Source organism: Oncorhynchus tshawytscha, linkage group LG16 (assembly GCF_018296145.1).
Source record: "Oncorhynchus tshawytscha isolate Ot180627B linkage group LG16, Otsh_v2.0, whole genome shotgun sequence".
Taxonomy (NCBI): domain Eukaryota; kingdom Metazoa; phylum Chordata; class Actinopteri; order Salmoniformes; family Salmonidae; genus Oncorhynchus; species Oncorhynchus tshawytscha.
In genome coordinates, this window is record NC_056444.1 from 24,374,587 (window position 1) to 24,391,081 (window position 16,495).

Consider the following 16,495-nt stretch of genomic DNA (forward strand, 5'->3'; position numbering starts at 1 on the left):
CCTATAGCCTTAGAAAACCATGGTTTAAAGTATTCGATAAAACCATTTGAAAAGTCACAAGATAATCGGAGGCTCATAACCATATTCAAGGCCACACTATCAGCACCAGGGACAGCAGTTATAGTAACCCTGCATTCTTGGACAGTTCAGTACAAGTATCAGTACAGTATAACATTAGTATAGTAGATATTAACATATGCTGTGTACATAATTATTGTTATTAGCTGCTGTATGTTATGACTGGATCCGGACACAATGAAACTAGACCTGCAGCCCATATTCTCTGTCTGTCTCTCTCTCTGTCTGTTGCTCTCTCAGTACATATCAGAACCAGACCCAGGTGAGGCGAGGTTACGCCACGCACACAGGGTACCAGCGGTTACCAGCCGAGCCGTCACAGCTGTCAATGCTGTCCTGCTGAGGTCTGCCTCAGATCAGCCAGGGGATATACAACAGCTGTACACAATACCGCCACAATGCATAACACAAGGAGGGAGGGAGGAATGTAGGCCTGCTCTTCACCCCCCACTTCTGTTATGTCACCTCCATCCAGAGTGGCAGGAAATGTGGTGTATGGAGAGAGAGAAGAGAGGGAGTGAGAAGGGGAGAATTATGCCATCATGTTAAAAAAATAATAACATTTGTCCTTCCTATTATTAGTCAGCAATAACTATCATTAAAGTGTTAAACTGACGTTTACCCAAATCTACAAACATCGCCCAATCAAAAATAAACAACAGAATCTTGCGCAAACAGATCACGTAGAAAACCTTGTGTTTTCAAGGTAATGTAATTCACCAGGATATCTACAATTCAACCCCATTAATCGTTCAGTGAAAGACACAGCAGTCATATTCCGCTGACCTGAATGCAAAGAACTGTGAAGCTTAGGGCATTGTTTGCACTTCCTGACACAGAATGGCAAACCGATGTGTGTTCCATTGACACATTTCCCCCCCTAAATGGTGGAAACTGGGAGTTAAATGAAATGAAAGGAGCCACAGTGGAGCCGTGGTAGGGGTGGGAGCAGCAGGCATTTAAGGAGCTGTCAGGACAGACAGGTATGGGGTTATAATGAACATCCTGCTTTTAACACACTCACCTGTCACCTTAATTGCTTTAACTGTCAAAGTGTTCATGCAATTAAATGTCTAGCTTTTTATCGGGGGCGGGGGAGTGGTGGTGGGGGAATGATAGAAATATACTTAATATTCAAATCAACAATTAAAATCAACAATTTAAAAAGTACATTCATTATCCAAATTAAACAATAATAATTTTTTGATTTTTTTTTAACTAGGCAAGACAGTTAAGAACAAATTCTTATTTACAATGTCAGCCTAGGAACTGCCTTGTTCAGGGTTAGAACGACAGATTTTTACCTTGACAGCTCAGGGATTTGATCTAGCAACCTTTCGGTTACTGGCCCAACACTCTAACCACTAGGCTACCTGCCGCCCCAGTAATGCTTTGTGCTTGTGAGAATAAAACAGAAAACATTAAAACAACCAAGTCACACAATCATCTTGCTTCTCTCACTGACTTCACCAACACACTATCTTCGACACATATTTCTATGTGAAGGAAAAGACTCTTAATATCATTTAGACTCCAATGATGATAATAGTTGCCAACTGCAGAGGACAGCAGAGAGCAGTAAGTGATTTGATGATGTGAGCTCCACACCACACAGACTATGTGGTCAGTAATAATCCCACAATTAGCCCAATAGCCCTGACACCTGATCAGCGTTATGAGAGCTACTTCCACTGAACACAGTGGGCAGGCTACTAACTCCGGACCCTAGGTCAGATCACAGGCAGGGAGAGACAGTAGGAATGAAATTGTATTTGTCACATGCTTTGTATAACAACATGTGTAGACAAACAGTGAAATGCTTACTTACTACAGGTCCTTTCCATCAATGCAGAGTTTAAGATAAAAAATAATAAGTAAAATTAAATAGAAATAGTGACATGAGGAATACATACACAGTGAAAAATGAATAACAAGTAACAGTAGCATGGACGTAATTGAGATAGCTATGTACATACTGTATAGGTAGGGGTAATGGGACTAGGCAACAGGATAGATAGGCAGTATCAGCAGTGTATGTGGTGAGTTGTGAATGTGTGTGTGTGTTTGTAATCAGTATGCATGTGTGCCTGTGATGTGTGTGTGTGGGCGTATTTAGTGGGTGTGTATGTGTGTGTTGGGATGTCAGTGTAAGTAAGTGTGAGTGTGTGGGTAGAGTCCAGCGCAATGCTTCCTCTAAACTGCGCGCGTGCACAGCCGCGCACCTACTGCAGGACTGCACAGAAACGCAAGAGATTGAACTTCACTGAGTTCACCCAATTAGGTTTGCACTATATTATTCAACGTTTTTTCTGTGATCGAATCAACATTAAATAACCCATTTTCAATGCAACAAACCAAAACAAATCTAACTTTGTAAGATTGAGTTTGTGATTTTATTGTAGACAAAGCCAGAGCCACGGCGCAATATTTGATAGGGGTAGCCCACGAGCGGTATTTCAATAACCCGCGAGTGAACGAGTTTTTTTCCAGATCAGAGCCGAGCATGTGCACATGTGTTGATATTCTTTGCTAGTTAGCGAGTTATTAGCCCATTTATAGATAAGTATAGGTCAGCAATGTGGAGTTTCTGCTTCCTACAAGATCACAACACCTGTAGGCTATATTTCAAGATGTCTGAAAAGCCAGTCAGGTAAAAAGCTTTGGTCTTAATTAAAGGGCCAGTGTTGTATGTTGAGACCGGATTGAATATGCAAATAAACCAATAGGCAGAGGATTAGCCTACATTGTCTAATTCTCTGTATGGTAATAATAATTTTTATTTTGTAACGTGATTTATTGCATCATACAACACAATGCAATGTACAGTCACCTATTTTACCCATGGTGTTACAGACCAAGCAAAAAAAAAAATCACAAATTCATGTCAAACCCTCCATAATGTAAAAATGTTTTTCAAAGTTTCATGCAATAGTCCTGCATTGAAAACCACATATGGGCTACTGTAGGCTATACTATAGAAATCAAAAGCTATTTCCATGTGAAAATGTTCTGGGATTCGCTCTATTGGTTTTGTTGGTAGGCCTACATTATGATCAAATAGCCACAATAGCCTATTGGCTACTGTCTAAAACTGTAACGGTACAACCTCAGTGTTCATTGTAAACATGCGCCAGTCGTACAAAATTCTCACAAAACTTCCACTCAAAAGACCCCAGATTTGCTCAGTGCCCCCCAAAAATTGAGGGAACATTGGTCCAGTGTGTGTGCATAAAGTCAGTGCAAGAGAGTTAGTGCAAAAATAGGTAAATGCAGGTAGTCCGTGTAGCCATTTAATTAGCTATTTAGCAGTCTTGTTTCACAGCTTTATGGCTTGGGGATAGAAGCTGTTGAGGGTCCTTTTGGTTCCAGACTTGGTGCACTGATATTGCTTGGGCGGCTGGAGTCTGACAAGTTTTTGGGCCTTCCTCTAACCCCGCCTGGCGTAGTGGTCCTGCATGGCAGGGAGCTCGGCCCTAGTGATGTACTGGGCCGTACTCACCCCCCTCTGTAGCGCCTTGTGGTCGGATGCCTTGCAGTTGCTGTACCAAGTGATGATGCAGCCAGTTCTCTAGAACAATGCAGAACATTTTGAGGATCTGAGGGCCCATGCCAAATCTTTTCAGCCTCCTGATGGGGAAGAGGTGCAGATGTGCAGATGTGCCCTCTTCACAACTGTGTGGATGTGTGTGGACCATGATAATTCCTTAGTGATTATAGCACAGGAGGTTGGTGGCACATTATTGGGGAGGACGAGCTTCTGTGGCTGGAGGGGAATCAGTGGAATGATATCAAATACATCGTACATAGTTTCCATGTGTTTGACGCCATTCCATTCGCATCGTTCCAGACATTATTATGAGCCGTCCTCCCCTCAGCAGCCTCCTGTGGATGATTGTGATTCCTTAGTGGTGATAGTGCCCTGTGCGTAGGACAGAACCATGGCATGGCAGTGGAGCACAGCATAAAGAAAATTGTACATTTTCAAAAATCTATATATTTAGACCCATACTCTCTAACAGTTCACTTTTTACGTTGCTTAACTTTAAGATTAGGATATTTTTCTAGCTCCCACACTTTGCAAGAATGTCATTACAGACCTAAGAATGATTGCAGAGGGAGTGTGGCATGAAGTGTGTGTTTTTAAAATGTGCAAATGTTTTGTTTTAAGTTTCCTAAGTGCCCACATACCAGAGGGTGAAATGGGAGTGAGGCAATAACACCCAGATGGAAAATGAAACATTTAAATATAAAGAGAGTGGGTTTTAATGAAATACAGAGCTAAAGACAAGACAACGATTTTCATCTTAGAGAGTCGTTTGACAAGATAATGGTTATGACCACACGGCTGAGAAGGCCTTTCAAATACCATCCAAATATGCCCCACGGGGATGGATACAGGAATTTAATCAATTGAAAAATGGCAGCAAAAACAAATATGGTCTCAATATCGTAAGAGAAAAAAAAAAATATATATATATGCCCTATTTTTAAATGATACAAATGTCATTCTATTCGGTCATTATTTGAAAATGAGAAGCCTGAATAGGGACATTTCTCAATTTCTCCAATGTTTCAGCCTTGATTTCCAGGTTTCCAACAATGAAAGAAATCAAGTAAAGAAATACCCATCATCTCCCGACGATGGGGCATTGACAAGGGTCGTTCAAAGTACATCCAAGGTCTCTGTGTTTTCTTGAACTGCAATTGAAATTCATATAGCTATTCAACAAGGCCCGGGCTGCATCCACAGCATAGTGCTCACTGGCTAGTTCATCACTCATAGCCCAGTACAGCCGTACACTAGCAGGCAGAGGCAGAGGAAAGGAGTACAATAAGAGCAAATCAAAGGGAAGGAGATGAGCGATGGGCGCCAGTACATACACAGATTCAGAGTCACACTCTTTCATTTAAGGCAACGACAGCCATCCTTCAGCGTAGGGACACCGCATGATATTGCCCTCTCCTCCTCCTATGACCGACAGTTTTTCCCTTTACACTGATCAGAGAAAGTGTGTGTGTGCATGCGTGTGTGTGTGATGTGTATTGGGAGTGTATAATGTGAATATACAGCATCTCTGCAATTCAAGTGTATGCGGAGGCATAGTCGGACCTTCACATTGACCTTACGAGACCTTGTGCCACACACACATAGTGGTTCCTCATTTAAAAGTTGCATCATACTGCAGCATAGCCTGCGGTATGCTGTGATATGCTTCGATGAGTCGCAGTGACTGCCGTTAATGCCACATCTGCAGTCCTCATGCCTCCTTGCAGCATGCCTATGGCACGTTCACGCAGATGAGCAGGGACCCTGGGCATCTTTCTTTTGGTGTTTTTCAGAGTCAGTAGAAAGGCCTCTTTAGTGTCCTAAGTTTTCATAACTGTGACCTTAATTGCCTACTGTCTGTAAGCTGTCTTATCGACCGTTCCACAGGTGCATGTTCATTAATTGTTTATGGTTCATTGAACATGCATGGGAAACAGTGTTTAAACCCTTTACGATGAAGATCTGTGAAGTTATTTGGATTTTTACGAATTATCTTATAAAGACAGGGTCCTGAAAAAGGTCTGTTTCTTTTTTTTTGCTGAGTTTATTTCACACGAGATCATATTTCCACATGTGTAGTTTCATGTTATCACATGTTGCTTTTACATGCGATCACATGTTATCACATGAAATTCATGTAGTTTTTCTGTAAAGGCACACCCACACAAACCCTCTGTCCCTCTTCCCTCAGTTCTACCCCACTATCCCAGGGGACACGGGAGCTCGAGGGAGGATGTGGAGGTGGTTTACCTTGCCCGGACTCCTGTGTGCTACTAGGGTTACCAGTAAGGGGTTAGAATGGAATGAATGAAAGGCACTATGAACACAGCTAACAGGTGGACTCTCTTGTGGAATGCGGAACAACCCCAGTAAACAGTGAAAAAGAGCCAGTGTTCTGTTCAGTGTGGGCATAGACTATAGAGAATCAACCTTTAAAAGGCATAGGGACTACTAGATAAGGACACTACTGCATGTGTGCCACTGTGTCACCACTAACGACTGGAGGACTATATGTGTTTTATTATACACCCTTAAAATTCCCACTGACAGTGGCCTAAAAGCTGACATTTGTTTTAGCTCGTGTTGTCTATAAATGAATAAATACTAAATAGCATAAAAATATATATATGTTTGGATTGCGGACCCTCTACAAATCAATGAGGTATAGTTCAGTAAGAATCAACATTGTAGAACTGCTTGGCTGTATATCCCTCACACATTTAACATTTTATTAATTTAGCAGACACATTTTTCAACTAAATCGGCTCGGGGGATTTGAACCAGCAACCTTTTGGTTACTGGCCCAACGCTCCTAACCGCTAGACTATCTACCGCCCACACAATATGTAGCTTGAACATCGCTCTTTCTGTTATCACCGCCAGGCAGCGATACAGGTGATGAGATATCTATCTTCTCTCACAAGCTGGGATGTATTGTATCGTAATCCATTAGTCCTACACTTCCCTCATTCTCTCTGACATTTTGGGGGAAAATATGCTCTTTGAAGAGCAGGGTCTCCCGACCCCTATGAAGTCACTCAGCACACTGAAAAAACATAATTTAAGGATTTACAATTTATATCCACTCCAATATTTCTGTTATTGCCTAGATGTATACTCTAGCACTAGCCTTTGGGTGAAAGGTTTACGGGGATAGGCGGTGAATGTACCAGCTCTGATTTGCTTCACCTTAAAGGTGCTGGAGTGGAGCTAACCTTGTTAACTCAAGCAATTAAAGTCGTGTCATATACTCGTATTCAGGCTATTACCGATGGAACAACCAGGAACAAATACAATTGAGAAAGAATATAACCTCCTACATTTTGCCATTATTGACTTATATATCTGCTGTTGGTTGGTTGTACACTAGACAACACTGCAGTCTCTATATTGTTCATAGATTCTGGTCTCTCAGTGTCAGAGTACAAGGACAGTTGCTTAAGCAAACGGTTCACAGTACCATTGTCAAATTCAAAAACTAATGTAAGTATCATGGAATGTATTTGTAGTGTACAACTGACCAACAGCAGATATATAAGTCAATAATGGCAAAATGTAGGAGGTTATATTCTTTCTCAATTGTATTTGTTCCTGGTTGTTCAAGCGGTAATAACCTGAATAGGAGTATATGACACAACTGTAAAGGAAATACATGTACTGTGTTGTGCCATTATATTGCTCATCCAAATATTTATATATTCTTAATCCCATTCCTTTACTGAGATTTGTTAGATTTGTGTGTATTGTTGTGAAATTGTTAGATATTACTGAACTGTTGGAGCTAGAAACACAAGCATTTCGCTACACCCGCAATTACATCTGCTAAACACATGTATGTGACCAATAAGATTTGATTAAATTTATAGCAAGAGGTTAGCTGAGCAGTAACCATGGAATATACCTATGTTTGTACAACCTTATTATGCAGCTACATGTTCTTATTGTGTTTGTACAACCTTATTATGCAGCTACATGTTCTTATTGTGTTTGTACAACCTTATTATGCAGCTACATGTTCTTATTGTGTTTGTACAACCTTATTATGCAGCTACATGTTCTTATTGTGTTTGTACAACCTTATTATGCAGCTACATGTTCTTATTGTGTTTGTACAACCTTATTATGCAGCTACATGTTCTTATTCTGTTTGTACGACCTTATTATGCAGCTACATGTTCTTATTGTGTTTGTACAACATTATTATGCAGCTACATGTTCTTATTGTGTTTGTACAACCTTATTATGCAGCTACATGTTCTTATTGTGTTTGTACAACCGTATTATGCCGCTACATGTTCTTATTGTGTTTGTACAACCTTATTATGCAGCTACATGTTCTTATTGTGCTTGTACAACCTTATTATGCAGTTACTGCATTACTACGCTGTATATATTGCTACAAGTGGAGATTCTGGTATACACTTAATGTGACAATAGAAGTTGGCGTATTTATTTAATATGCAAGCCATGTCCCTGTGTAGTTGTATTCATAGCATTCCTGTTTGTTAGGGGAGCAAGGGGCCTTCTCTCCTCTCTCAGCTAGGCCTAATGAAGGCACATGTCAGAAGTCGGTCTACCTCACACGCGCGCACAGAGACACCACACACAGTCCTAAGGACCAGGACACCACCGCACAGACAGCCTTACATCCCTCTGATCAGTAGCAGATGAAGGCTCCCGCATTGATCTTTGATGTCCTACATTATTAGCTTTTAGGAAACCTGAATATTTCATCAAATTGTGCTGCTCCGCTCAGTAGGGGGTCCTTTGAGGAGGAATCACAATCAGCTGAATGCAAAATAGGAGGGCAGCTTTGCCTGGCTGAAATGACTTCTCAGCTTTGTGTGTGTTTGAGAGAAAGATAAAGGGAGAGAGAGAGTGAAAGAAAGTAAGAAAGAAATAAAGAAAAGGGATGTACAGAGAGAGAGAGAACAGACACACATGATAATCTGAACTATTGGTACATTGTCGATTAGTTGTAATTCTGGCTAATAAACAGGCAATTCTTCATAAAGGGAAATTAATTAATTTCTATTTTGATTATGTTTGTGTCTCCCTGATGATACATTTATCTCGGAGCTGTTTCAATTTCTCCAGGAATTATGTTCATTTACATGCAGCTCTCTAATCCTATTCTATCTGGTTTTAATGAAGCTAAGGGGATTAACTGAGATGGTCTCCTCCCAACACACTGCTTTCTACTCTCCTGCCATCTGATCATAGCGTGAAAGCTCATAGTCTAATGCATGCTGAACAGTGCACTGTAAAACCATGAAACATGTGACACGTTTATAACCTAAATGTCTGTGTTTAAAACATAAAAAGTACTCTCATCTTAAACACTGCCATTTATAATGCAAAATTAAAACACTCAGCTTTTTCCCAGTCAGTTTCTAACGAGGAGAACACCTATATCTTCGAAGTGTTCCGATTTTTAACATTAGTGTTAACTTTCCCATCGTCCTCTTTAGAGTGCATTTAGTCATCAGAAATTGATGTGACATTTACATGCCTTTTATTCAGATCAGTGTTAGGAATGTCTGTCACCATACCTACTCCTGTCCGCAATTGCTTCAAATGTCCACCATTGTTCCTGCACCCAAAACTGCGAAGGAAACTAAACTAAATGACTCTGACATCATGAAGTGCTTTGAGAGGCTAGTTAAGGATCATATCACCTCCACCTTACTCAACACACTAAACCCATTGCAATTGGTATACTGCCCCAATAGATCCACGGATGATGCAATCAACATTGCACTGCACACTGCCCTATCCCATCTGGACAAGAAGAATACCTATATAAGAATTCTGTTCAGTGACTACAGCTCAGCTTTAAACCCTCCAAGCTCATCATTAAGTTTGGGGGTCTGAACCTCTCCCTTTGCAACTGGGTCCTAGACTTCCTGATGGGCCGTCCCCAGGTGGTGAAGCTAGGCAACAAACATCCACTACGCTGATCCTCAACACAGGTGCCCCACAGGGGTGCATGCTCAGCCCCCGTCTGTACTCCCTATTCACCCATGTCGTTTGCAGACGACGCAATGGTGGTAGGCCTGATGAGACTGCCTACAGGGAGGAGGTAATAACCTCTCCCTCAATTTCAACAAAATGGAGGGAGCTTATTGTGAATTTCAGGAGACAGCAGAGGGAGCATGCCCCCATTCCCCATCAACGGGGCCGCAGTGAAGAAGGTGGAAAGCTTTGAGTTACTCGGCGTACACATGACTGACAATCTGAAATGGTCCACCCACAGACAGCATGGTGAAGAAGGTGCAACAGCGTCTCTTCAACCTCAGGAGGCTGAAGAAATTTTGCTTGGCCCCCCAAGACCCTCACAAACTTTGTACCATTGAGAGCATCCTGTTGGGCGATTATTACCACCTGGTACGGCAACTGAACCGTCCGCAACTGCAGGGATCTCCAGAGGGGTGTGCACAACATCTACAGCACCCGGTGTCACAGGAAGGCCAAGAAAATCATCAAGAACCTCAGCCACCCCAGCCACGGCCTGTTCCCCCCCACTATCATCCAGAAGACGAGGTCAGTACAGGTGGTCCTTGTTTGGGAACACACACCAAAGCACGCAACAGGCTGACCAATATAAGGCTTGAAAAATTGGTGGCCATTCGGACAAATTTGAGGCTGCCAACAGGCCATCCTCAACAAGGTTGGAAAGTGACAGTGAAGATGAGGCCTCAGAGTCTGATGTTCAAGAGGTGGACATTGAGGAGGTCCAAGGAGAAGACTTGGAAGCCTGAGAGGAAGTTTCTAGACTATCATTTTACAGATGTATGTTGAAAACATTTTTGGGAGATGCGATGGATCATTCATTTTTCCCTTTTGTTGTTCAGTGAAATCATCCCATGTGAAGAGTAAACTCATTTAATTAAAGTTCAATTCGTAATTAAATCGTTTTTTTTTTAATTATTGGAAGGATTTAATCATTTGCAATTATGTCTACTCATGATAAGGTAAAATGTTTATGTTTCTGTCTCCATATGATATGGTAAATATATCCAATACAAAAAACAACTACATTTAAATGATATTCATTTTAATTTGCATATATTTCCGTTAATTCCCATATATTCCCGTTAATTGCCACGGAAATTTCCACCTCTGAATATTCCCCAAAACGTTCAACCTTAATGAGGTCAAAGGAATTGTCCATAGAGCTCCGAGACAGGATTGTGTCGAGGCATATATCTGGGGAAGGGTACCAAAACATTTCTGCAGCATTAAAAGGTTCCCAAGAGCACATCATTCTTAAATGGGATATGTTTGGAACCACCAAGACTCTTCCTAGGCTGGCCACCTGGCCAAACTGTGCAATTGTGGAGAAGAAGAGCCTTCGTCAGAGGTGACCAAGAACCCGATGGTCACTATGACAGAGGTCCAGAGAACCTTTCAGAAGGACAACCCTCTCTGCAGCACTCCACCAATCAGACCTTCATGGTAAAGTGGCCAGACTGAATCCACTCTTCAGTAAAAAGGCACATGACAGCCCACTGGGAGTTTGCCAAAAGGCACCTAAAGACTCTCAGACCATGAGAAACAAGATTATCTGGTCTGATGAAACCAAGATTGAACTCTTTGGCCTGAATGCCAAGCGTCACATCTGGAGGAAACCTGGCACCATCCCTACGGTGAAGCATGGTGGTGGCAGAATCATGCTTTGGGGATGTTTTTCAGCGACAGGTACTGGGAGACTAGTCAGGATCGAGGCAAAGATGAACGGAGCAAAGTACAGAGAGATCCTTGATGAAAACCTGCTACAGAGCACTCAGGACCTCAGACTGGGGTGAAGGGTCACCTTCCAATAGGACAACAACGCTAAGCAGACAGCCAAGACAATGCAGGACTGGCTTCAGGACAAGTCTCTGAATGTCCTTGAGTATCCCAGCCAGAGCCCGGACTTAAACCTGATCGAACATCTCTGGAGAGACCTGAAAATAGCTGTGCAGCAACACTCCCCATCCAATCTGACAGAGCTTGAGATCTGCAGAGAAGAATGGGAGAAAGTCTCCAAATACAGGTGTGCCAAGCTTTTAGCATCATACCCAAGAAGACTTAAGGCTGTAATTGCTTCCAAAGGTGCTTCAACAAAGTACTGAGTAAAGGGTCTGAATACTTATGTAAATGTAATATTTCCGTTTTTTATATTTAATAAATTAGCAACAATTTCTAAAAACCTGTTTACACTTTGTCATTATGGGGTGTTGTGTATAGATTGATGAGGGGAAAAAACATATACATGTTTATACTCCAGACTAATCTTTCTACATTTCTCAATTCCATTCTGTTACTTTTAGATGTGTGTATTGTTGTGTATTGTTAAATATTACTGCACTGTTGGAGCGAAGACCAGCATTTCGCTACACCCGCAATAACATCTGCTAAAAATACAGTATGTGTATGCAACCAATAAAATGTGATTTTTGCACAATTGAACAGGACATTTAATTCAAGAAATTATTTCAATCACATGGTGTTGTTGTTAGTCAACCACAATGTTGTTTCAGACGACAATGTTGAGGATAACTAGACTATAACTAAGACATGGTTGTTGCATTCAATAACTTCTATTCCTGAAACCTTCAATAAGTGATTGTCTACGTGAATGCGTTTCAATTTAAAGTAAACCCTTTATGACCACATATTATACATTTCATAAGGCCTTCTATCACTAACAATCTATCACATTCACTCGAAAGGCATGCTGGGAAATATGCAAATACAGCCTTACACCCTACAGCGTTAAAACGACGCCCCCAGTATTTAGTGTTTAGAACCTAAACACCTTGTGCTGAATAAACATCTTCATGTGTTTAAAAATTGTTACAGTGAATAAACATATTCTGGTGTTTACGATCTAAACACTGACACGTTTTCATTGAAATTCTAAATACCTTGAGTTTAAAAAGGTGTTTAGTTATGTGTTCAGATCCTAAACACTTGGTTTTACAGTGTGGAATGAAACATACATTAAATCAAAATGCATAGATCACACAAGAAGTAAAAACAGCATTCATAACCCTCAGACTCTATGTGTTAACTAGATCATGGAAAACAGACACTGTTACAATAATCATGTTAAGTGTCTTCCATCAGTAAAACCAGTTTTTTACAATGTAAAATGTGTTAAATTGTCTAACATGAATACAGATAAACAGCAATGTATATCTGAAGTGATCTAAAGCAGACTAAATTAAATCTTCATTCAATCATCCCTGGAGCAATGTAATTATTGCATGCCCCGAATTCCATGTGCATTTTAAATAAAACATATATTGATGGAACAAATTGCTGTATTCAAGCTCACATCAAACAATCCTGAGCAACAACAGCCAATCTAAACTCAGCAAAAAATAAACGTCCTCTCACTGTCAACTGCATTTATTTTCAGCAAACTTGACGTGTTTAAATATTTGTAGGAACATAACAAGATTCAACAACTGAGACATAAATTGAACAAGTTCCACAGACATGTGACTAACAGATATTGAATAATGTGTCCCTGAACAAAGGGGGGTCAATAGTAACAGTCAGTATCTGGTGTGGCCACCAGCATTAAGTACTGCAGTGCATCTCCTCCTCATAGACTGCACCAGATTTGCCAGTTCTTGCTGTGAGATGTTACCCCACTCTTCCACCAAGGCACCTGCAAGTTCCCTGACATTTCTGGGGGGAATGGCCCTAGCCCTCAACCTCTGATCCAAAAGGTGAGAACCGGGCTCTTCCCTGGCTATGGCAGAACACTGACATTCCTGTCTTGCAGGAAATCACTCACAGAACGAGCAGAATGGCTGGTGGCATTGTCATGCTGGAGGGTCATGTCAGGATGAGCCTGCAGGAAGGGTACCATGTGAGGGAGGAGGATTTCTGTAACGCACAGCGTTGAGATTGCCTGCAATGACAACAAGCTCAGTCCGATGATGCTGTGACACACCGCCCCAGACCATGATAGACCCTCCACCTCCAAATCGATCCCGCTCCAGAGTACAGGCCTCGGTGTAACGCTCATTACTTCGACGATAAACGCGAATCCGGCCATCACCCCTGGAGCGATAAAACCGCAACTCGTCAGTGAAGAGCACTTTTTGCCAGTCCTGTCTGGTCCAGCGACGGTGGGTTTGTGCCCATAGGCAACGTTGTTGCCGGTGATGTCTGATGAGGACCTGCCTTACAACAGGCCGACAAGCCCTCAGTCCAGCCTCTCAGCCTAATGTGGACAGTCTGAGCACTGATGGCGGGATTGTGCGTTCCTGGTGTAACTCGGGCAGTTGTTGTTGCCATCCTCTACCTGTCCCGCAGGTGTGATGTTCGGATGTACTGATCCTGTGCAGGTGTTGTTACACGTGGTCTGCCACTGCGAAGATGATCAGCTGTCCATCCTGTCTCCCTGTAGCACTGTCTTAGGCTCCTCACAGTACGGACATGGCAATTTATTGCCCCGGCCACTTCTGCAGTCCTCATGCCTCCTTGCAGCATGCCTAAGGCACATTCACGCAAATGAGCAGGGACCCTGGGCATCTTTCTTTTGGTGTTTTTCAGAGTCAGTAGAAAGGCTTCTTTAGTGTCCTAAGTTTTCATAACTGTGACCTTAATTGTCTACCATCTGTAAGATGTTAGTGTCTTAACGACCGTTCCACAGGTGCATGTTCATTAATTGTTTATGGATCATTGAACAAGCTTGGGAAACAGTGTTTAAACCCTTTACAATGAAGATCTGTGAAGTTATTTGGATTTTTACAAATGAGGGTCCTGAAAAAGGGATGTTTCTTTTTTTGCTGAGTTTATGCTAGACATCTTTAAGTGTTTTAATATCAAATCGCAGGATATGCGCTTTGGTGGGACAAATTAAACATTGACTGTGTGTTAGTTGTGTGTGTGTGTGTGTGTATATATATCAAATCAAATCACATTTTATTGGTCGCGTACACATATCTAGCAAATGTTTTCGCTGGTGCAGCGAACTGCTTATGTTTCTAGCTCCAACAGTACAGTAATACAACAAAACACACAAATCCCCCAAATAAAAATTAAGAAATTATGAAACATCTGAATGAGAAATGTCAAAGTCCAGAATATAAATATATATGATTGTGATGGTGTGTATACAGAGTTTGGACATTATATGAATAGAAAAGGTGTGTACAGCAGTAGTTATATAGGATAAGAATACATTCAGCGCCTTCAGAAAGTATTCACACCCCTTGACTTTTCCCACATTTTGTTGTGTTACACGCTTTATTTAAAATGTATTAAAAGTTAGATTTTTCTGTCACTGGCCTACACAATACCCCATAATGACAAAGTAGAGTTAAATTAATAAAAAATGTAAAGCTGAAATGTCTTGTGTTAATAAGTATTCAACCCCTTTGTTATGTCAAGCCTAAATAAGTTCAGGAGTACAAATGTCCTTGACAAGTCACATAATAAGTTGCATGGACTCACTCTGTGTGCAATAATAGTGTTGAACGTGATTTTTGAATGACTACCTCATCTCTATACCCCACACATACAGATAATTGTAAGGTCCCTCAGTCAAGCAGTGAGTTTCAAACACAAATTCAACCGGATAGACCAGGGAGGTTTTCCAATGCCTCGCAAAGAAGGGCACCTATTAGGAGATTAAAAAAACAAAAAACAAAGCAAACATTGAAAATCCTTTTGAGCATAGTGAAGTTATTAATTACCTTTGGATGTTGTATCATTACACCCAGTCACTACCAAGACACAGCAGGCGTTCTTCCTAACTCAATTGCCGGAGAGGAAGGAAACCACTCAGGGATTTCACCATGAGGCCAATGGTGACTTTAAAACAGTTACAGAGTTTAATGGCTGTGATAGGAGAAAACTGAGGATGGATCAACAACAATGCAGTTACTTCACAAAACAAACCTAATTGACAGAGTGAAAAGAAGGAACCCTATACAGAATAAAAAATATTCCAAAACATGCATCCAGTTTGCAACAAGGCACTTAAGTAAATGTGGCAAAGCAATTAAATTATAAAATCCAATAAAACGTATTGCTGAGTACCACTTTCCATATTTTCAAGCATAGTGGTGGCTGCATCATGTTATTAGAGACTTACCCACAAAGACGGTAATCGTTATGGACTGGGGAGTTTTTCAGGATAAAAAATAAATTGAAGGCAAAATCCTAGACAAAAACCTTTCCACCAGACACTGGGAGAAGAATTTACCTTTCAGCAGGACAATAACCTAAAACACAAGGCCAAATCTTTCATTTTACTAGGCAAGTCAGTTAAGAACAAATTCTTATTTTCAATTACGGCCTAGGAACAGTGGGAACAGGGGCAGAACGACCGTGTCAGCTCTGGATTCGATCTTGCAAACTTTTGGTTACTAGTCCAACGCTCTAACCACTAGGCTACGCTGCCACCCCAAATCTACAGTGGAGTTGCTTACCAAGAAGACAGTGAATGTTCCAGAGTTACAGTTTGGACTTAAATCTACTTGAAAATCTATGGCAAGACCTAAAAATGTTGTATACCAATGATCAACAACCAATTAGACAGAGATTGAAGAAATATGAAAAGAACAATGGATAAATGTTGCACAATCCAGGTGTGGAAAGCTCTTAGAGATTTACACAGAAAGACTCAAAGCTGTAATCACTGCCAAAGATGCTTCTTCAAAGTATTGACTCAGTGGTGGTGTAAGAGATATTTCTATATTTCATTTTCAATAAATTAGCAAAAAATGTCTAAAAACATATTTTCACTTTGTCATTATGGGATATTGTGTGTAGATAGGTGAGAATGATTTAAATTAATGTTCAATTCAGGCTGTAAAACAACAAAATGTGGAATAAGTAAAGGTGTATCAATACTTTCTG

The 16,495-nt window shown here is 41.0% G+C and overlaps 1 protein-coding gene across 2 annotated transcripts in view; it reads right to left on the reverse strand.

Annotated features, from left to right (window-relative positions):
* Positions 1 to 16,495, reverse strand: part of LOC112215544 (dihydropyrimidine dehydrogenase [NADP(+)]) — a 220,427-nt gene that overhangs the window by 166,251 nt on the left and 37,681 nt on the right. The window lies entirely within an intron of this gene.